General features: G+C 38.2%; 1 long non-coding RNA gene across 1 annotated transcript; it reads right to left on the minus strand.

The window, feature by feature from the left end:
- Positions 1-248: 248 nt before the first annotated feature.
- Positions 249-6,013, minus strand: LOC135619329 (uncharacterized). Its single transcript, XR_010489373.1, has 3 exons — positions 5,570-6,013; positions 2,227-3,857; positions 249-516 (listed from the first exon to the last, which is right to left on the minus strand). It is a non-coding gene; the product is annotated as an uncharacterized LOC135619329 (long non-coding RNA).
- Between the last annotated feature and the right edge of the window lie 1,623 nt (positions 6,014-7,636).

A 7,636-nucleotide genomic window follows, 5' to 3' on the forward strand; every position in this document is an offset into this window, starting at 1 on the left:
CCATCACCTCTCTCAACCTGTCACGCCCCAAAAATATCCATGATATTAAAAATTTTTTCATCATAACTAACCCAGGATCCAAACACACATTTGAGGTCACTAAGAAAACATTCAGATCAAAAATTTCACTTCTATAATCTACCAATTCATATCCCTGTGCAATTCATTAACATAGCACACATCACTCGATAATTCATACAATCTGAACTCGACTCATCAAAATAAAAACCACAATATAAATCCACAAGTGGGGAAAATCTATGCAGTCACCACAATCATCGATTTACCATAAGTTCATATCCTTACACAAATTTAATTTAACATACCAAAACCCTATACATGAGGGATCCTTTAACTTACACAAAATCCACAGGTTTATATTCATAGTCACATTTCATTAGATACAAGGTAGCTTATACACAACTACATATATGCTAACAAAAGTTCTGCCCAACGTCTTCTAAACTTTCCGCTGCCTCAGCCCATTCTTAACATTTAAGCAAGAGTTACGCTATCCTGAAAAATTTATCAACAAATGGGGTGAGCATAAAGAGCTCAGCAAGTGACTAACATATCCATATCAAAATAGTACAATTTCCAAAGAGATGCAGTTTCAAACACAAAGCAGAATATACGATTTCGTATACATAATATCATTAGGAGCAGAATCATAATTGTCCTTTTTAATCATACATATTTGGTTCCTGACAGATGGGGCATAGAGTAATTGGAGCATATCAGAAACAAAGGAAACATATCGGAGCTTATCAATGGCATATAAAATGTTCCAAATCACATCAACGACATATGGAACATTACGAAGCAAAATCAACAGTGAATGAAGCATTTCATAGCATATCAAACTCATATGTCGTACCAAAGCTCAAACGTCGTCCTTGACGTTGCAATCATATCATAACTATCCAGAGTACGAACAGAAATAACTCACAAAAACTCTGGATATCATATCAAACATATAGAGGGTGTAGTGGGATCTCAGTCAGAATGTGATTCATCCATTTCTGAATGACCACCTGACAAAAGTCTCCCACGTCTGGGAGCTCCATCCACCCACGTCTAGGTGAAGTCAAAGGGGCCGGCAGAGCATCGCAGGCTCTAAGCAATATCCCACAAAGCGGGACCCCACAAAGCGGGCAAATAGCGCATATCAGAATATCCCACAAAGCGGGACCCCACAAAGCGGGCAAATCAGCGCATACCCTTTACCATTTCTGGCAAAGGTCCAGACAATCCCACACACCAGAGTACAAAAGGACAGTTTCAACAAATTACAGCATATAACGGAAGCACACGCGGAACAACCAAACGTACATGTGCCTTTTCAAAAACAATGTGATGCAAGGAACAAATCTCTCACAAAATATTCATTTTAGGGAAAGAATTGAAAGCAAGAGTACAGGGATTCCAAGCAATCATAACCAGCTCAATTCCAATAAGAAGGTTAGGCAAATTCAAGTATCCAAAGGAAATGGAACAGAATACGCGAAATCGACCAAAGCTCGATTTCGAACAGAATTCCAGTGGCACATCAAACAAATATTTCAGAATAACAAATATGCTCCAATACCCATAAGAAGGCTATGGTTGAACCATATATCAGTCTATATTCGGATGGAACAGATTTCATATGAAACAGGGCTCCCAACACAGAGTTACCTCTGATTTGGTAACGTAAGGTCAAAATCACAATCACTGGTTTGCAGACTTTATAGGATCGGATTCAACAGACGATAGGGTGAGCAATTGAACTCCAAAATTTTCAAACTATATGTCAAAAGAGAGGATTTCAAGTCTAGTTTCAAATAAACTCAGTTTGGTACAAATCAGAATTTTCAACAGGGAGTTATAGGCGTTTTAGTTTCGAAAGGTCAGAAATCTTGAACTCTGTTTTACAGCGTCTATAGGCTCTTTTGAAACAAATTTTTGGGTAAGTATTCGGTGTCCAAAATCTACAAAATCGGTGTCAAAAGAAAGACATACGAGTCTAATTTCAAACAAAAATAGTTCCTGCCTGAATTCTCATTCTGTACTAAAACTTAGGACCGAAACAGTGCTTAGGGGTCAGTTTACCGAAAACTTTCAGAATCCATAGTTCTATGTCCAAAGAGGAACTTATCAGTTTCTAAATAAAAATCTTCCAATTTATTTTAAATCAACATGAAAACAGAGTCTAATACATATGTAGGAAGGGGTTAGAACACTTGCCTTTGCAAATTTTGACCCGAAGTAACAAGATTAAAGCAAAAACCCTAAAAGCCCCAAATTTTCTTTCTCTTCTCCTTCTTCTTCTTCTTCTTCTTCTTCTTCTTTTCTTTCCCTGATCACCCACGAGCTGCCTCCTCTGCTTCCTTAACAACGAAGGCAGAGAGGCTTAAGCGGTGGAATTTGTCATTTGGTGCGTTTTGCAGTTTAGTCCTCGTTTTTATCATATTCACGATTAGGTCCTTAGGGTTTACATATAGGTCCTCAGATTCTTTCTTTTTCTTTTCTTTTTTTTTTTTTTTTTGAACAGATCTCCCAAATCTTAAAAATAAGTTACCTCTGATTCATACTCTATTTCTTTTGTCAATTAAAATAGATGCTTACATTATCACCAAAAAAATTATACGAACATTCGGAAATGAGGGGTGTTACACTCTCCCCCCCTTAAAAGAAAAATTTAGTCCTCTAAATTTATCGTACCTCTATTCGATGAAAAGACGAGGATACACCTTTTTCATTTCCTCTTCTAGCTCCCAAGTTGTCTCTTCTCCAGAATGATGTCTCCAATCACCCGAAAACACAAACTTGTTTCATAATTTAACTTGTAATTCACACATGATTAAGTCTTTGGTGGTGACTTTCCTTTTCAAATCCAAATGTCTTGACCCTCTTGTCATTACTTTCTGATTCATTTCCAATCATATTCTTATTGGTAAACTTGTCCTTATCATTCTTGTCACTGATCTCCAAAAATTCTTTTCATTGTTGCCAATAATAATCAGCCTCTACTTCCAATATAAGGTGGCAAAAGAAATCTTTTGATCATCAAAACAATTTTGTACATCAAATATCTTCTCTGTTTGCATCATTCATTTTTCTACCACCAATGAAATTAGGTCCACCATGCTTCCGCTGCGCCACTTTGATTCAATATCCCCGATTACCCCTTTCATCCCACTTAATTAATCAAAATCAGATGAAGTAGGAGGACTAAATGTCATCGTCATCCTAGATTCCTAAAATACATCAAAGAAAATTTCCACCAATCACTATAGTTTCATTAGACCTCAATATATTTTGCACGTCAACATATCAAATATTTCAGTAATCCTCAAACAACGCTCTGATACCACCTCTGTCACGCCCCAAAAATATCCATGATATTAAAAATTTTTTCATCATAACTAACCCAGGATCCAAACACACATTTGAGGTCACTAAGAAAACATTCAGATCAAAAATTTCACTTCTATAATCTACCAATTCATATCCCTGTGCAATTCATTAACATAGCACACATCACTCGATAATTCATACAATCTGAACTCGACTCATCAAAATAAAAACCACAATATAAATCCACAAGTGGGGAAAATCTATGCAGTCACCACAATCATCGATTTACCATAAGTTCATATCCTTACACAAATTTAATTTAACATACCAAAACCCTATACATGAGGGATCCTTTAACTTACACAAAATCCACAGGTTTATATTCATAGTCACATTTCATTAGATACAAGGTAGCTTATACACAACTACATATATGCTAACAAAAGTTCTGCCCAACGTCTTCTAAACTTTCCGCTGCCTCAGCCCATTCTTAACATTTAAGCAAGAGTTACGCTATCCTGAAAAATTTATCAACAAATGGGGTGAGCATAAAGAGCTCAGCAAGTGACTAACATATCCATATCAAAATAGTACAATTTCCAAAGAGATGCAGTTTCAAACACAAAGCAGAATATACGATTTCGTATACATAATATCATTAGGAGCAGAATCATAATTGTCCTTTTTAATCATACATATTTGGTTCCTGACAGATGGGGCATAGAGTAATTGGAGCATATCAGAAACAAAGGAAACATATCGGAGCTTATCAATGGCATATAAAATGTTCCAAATCACATCAACGACATATGGAACATTACGAAGCAAAATCAACAGTGAATGAAGCATTTCATAGCATATCAAACTCATATGTCGTACCAAAGCTCAAACGTCGTCCTTGACGTTGCAATCATATCATAACTATCCAGAGTACGAACAGAAATAACTCACAAAAACTCTGGATATCATATCAAACATATAGAGGGTGTAGTGGGATCTCAGTCAGAATGTGATTCATCCATTTCTGAATGACCACCTGACAAAAGTCTCCCACGTCTGGGAGCTCCATCCACCCACGTCTAGGTGAAGTCAAAGGGGCCGGCAGAGCATCGCAGGCTCTAAGCAATATCCCACAAAGCGGGACCCCACAAAGCGGGCAAATAGCGCATATCAGAATATCCCACAAAGCGGGACCCCACAAAGCGGGCAAATCAGCGCATACCCTTTACCATTTCTGGCAAAGGTCCAGACAATCCCACACACCAGAGTACAAAAGGACAGTTTCAACAAATTGCAGCATATAACGGAAGCACACGCGGAACAACCAAACGTACATGTGCCTTTTCAAAAACAATGTGATGCAAGGAACAAATCTCTCACAAAATATTCATTTTAGGGAAAGAATTGAAAGCAAGAGTGTACAGGGATTCCAAGCAATCATAACCAGCTCAATTCCAATAAGAAGGTTAGGCAAATTCAAGTATCCAAAGGAAATGGAACAGAATACGCGAAATCGACCAAAGCTCGATTTCGAACAGAATTCCAGTGGCACATCAAACAAATATTTCAGAATAACAAATATGCTTCAATACCCATAAGAAGGCTATGGTTGAACCATATATCAGTCTATATTCGGATGGAACAGATTTCATATGAAACAGGGCTCCCAACACAGAGTTACCTCTGATTTGGTAACGTAAGGTCAAAATCACAATCACTGGTTTGCAGACTTTATAGGATCGGATTCAACAGACGATAGGGTGAGCAATTGAACTCCAAAATTTTCAAACTATATGTCAAAAGAGAGGATTTCAAGTCTAGTTTCAAATAAACTCAGTTTGGTACAAATCAGAATTTTCAACAGGGAGTTATAGGCGTTTTAGTTTCGAAAGGTCAGAAATCTTGAACTCTGTTTTACAGCGTCTATAGGCTCTTTTGAAACAAATTTTTGGGTAAGTATTCGGTGTCCAAAATCTACAAAATCGGTGTCAAAAGAAAGACATACGAGTCTAATTTCAAACAAAAATAGTTCCTGCCTGAATTCTCATTCTGTACTAAAACTTAGGACCGAAACAGTGCTTAGGGGTCAGTTTACCGAAAACTTTCAGAATCCATAGTTCTATGTCCAAAGAGGAACTTATCAGTTTCTAAATAAAAATCTTCCAATTTATTTTAAATCAACATGAAAACAGAGTCTAATACATATGTAGGAAGGGGTTAGAACACTTGCCTTTGCAAATTTTGACCCGAAGTAACAAGATTAAAGCAAAAACCCTAAAAGCCCCAAATTTTCTTTCTCTTCTCCTTCTTCTTCTTCTTCTTCTTCTTCTTCTTTTCTTTCCCTGATCACCCACGAGCTGCCTCCTCTGCTTCCTTAACAACGAAGGCAGAGAGGCTTAAGCGGTGGAATTTGTCATTTGGTGCGTTTTGCAGTTTAGTCCTCGTTTTTATCATATTCACGATTAGGTCCTTAGGGTTTACATATAGGTCCTCAGATTCTTTCTTTTTCTTTTCTTTTTTTTTTTTTTTTGAACAGATCTCCCAAATCTTAAAAATAAGTTACCTCTGATTCATACTCTATTTCTTTTGTCAATTAAAATAGATGCTTACATTATCACCAAAAAAATTATACGAACATTCGGAAATGAGGGGTGTTACACAACCAATACATGCCTTTAACCCGACAATAAAAGAGAGATCTTAACATCACAGATTTGGTGGCATATACTATAGCATCTAAGTAGGTAATCAATGCTAAATTCGAAGCCTTCGAGGCACGAATGGAGGATAAGATTCGGACACTCTTTACCGAACTCAGATTGGGCCGACCACATCAAGGAGAGAGCTTTGCCCAATCGCACCAAGCCCGAAGATATAACTTCCAAGAGAGGGAAAGCTCTATGACCAAACCCAACTATCCATGCATTACAGTGGACTTCCTTAGATGGGAAGAAGGAGACCCGATTGGTTGGATCTCATGCGCGGAGCGATATTTTATATACCATAAAACCGTGGATGCATCTATGGTGAATATTACAGCTATACATCTTGAAGGGGATGCTATAGTGGTTTGACTGGTTTGAACATACTTATAGAATCCTTTAATGGTGACAATTCAAAGAAGGACTGCTGATCCACTTCAGACTAACCGATTACGAGAATATTGACGGACAACTAGCAAAGATCCGACAAACCTCTACCATTAAGGAGTACCAAACCAGGTTTGAAAGGTTATCTAATCAAACTCATGATTGGTCTCAAAAATAGCTATTGAGGACCTTCATTGAGGGCTTGAAGCTAGAGATCCGAGGAGAAGTTAAAGCACGACAACCGTATACGCTTATGGCAGCCATCTCTTTCACACGACATCAAGAGGAGCAAATGAACCATGAAGCTCGGAGGACTAGGGTCACTCCTCAACTAGTAATATTGAAGCCCTCATCCCCCCCTACTATCGACCAACTCCCTACACCAAAGAGGTTAACAAGAGAAGAGCTTCGGGAGCGATATACGAAGGGGTTATGTTGGCATTGTGACGAGTCGTGGAGCCGTGAGCATCGCAGTAGTAAAGGGAGACTTCTTATGATTGAACCAATGGAAGAAGAGGTCATTGAACATCCAGAAGAGAGCCTTGAACATGAAGAAGAAGATGCAAAAGAAGAGCCACAATCGACCGAAGTTACGGTACATACACTAGCCGGCTACTCAAACCCGCAAATGATGAAAGTTGGAGGCCTTCTCAAACAACAACCGATCATTGTTCTCATCGACACGGGCAGTACTAATAACTTTCTAAATAGTAAGGTTACTATCCAGATGGCCTTACCTATTGAGAATTGCAGCAAGTTTGATGTTAAGGTCATCGATAGATGGATTTTGAAGTATGATCGTAAGCGACCGCAAGTGAAACCATTGCTGATCATAAGGCCTTACCAAGAGATAATTGCATATTTCTTCCTTCTCCCTCTTGATGATCATGAGGCCATGCTCAAAATTAAATGGTTGATGACATTAGGTGATATTTCTTAGAATTTTATGTTGAATCTCGGATTTTGATGATGAAGTCAATTGTCATTTGTTGTCTAATCTATGTGTTGAGATAAGTGTGTAGGATTAACTACGATGAAAGTAAGACATACAGCAGGAGTTGCGCCGGAGTCATGACAATGATCACGTTGGGAGTTCGAGAGCTCGACGGAAGTTCGGACAGTCGTCGGAGGTTCTACGGGAACAAATCCGAGAAGTCCAGAAGCTTGCCAAAGAAGCTCGTCATAACTTGCCAAGTGGATCGTCGCAA

This window comes from Musa acuminata, chromosome BXJ2-8 (assembly GCF_036884655.1).
Source record: "Musa acuminata AAA Group cultivar baxijiao chromosome BXJ2-8, Cavendish_Baxijiao_AAA, whole genome shotgun sequence".
Classification (NCBI taxonomy): domain Eukaryota; kingdom Viridiplantae; phylum Streptophyta; class Magnoliopsida; order Zingiberales; family Musaceae; genus Musa; species Musa acuminata.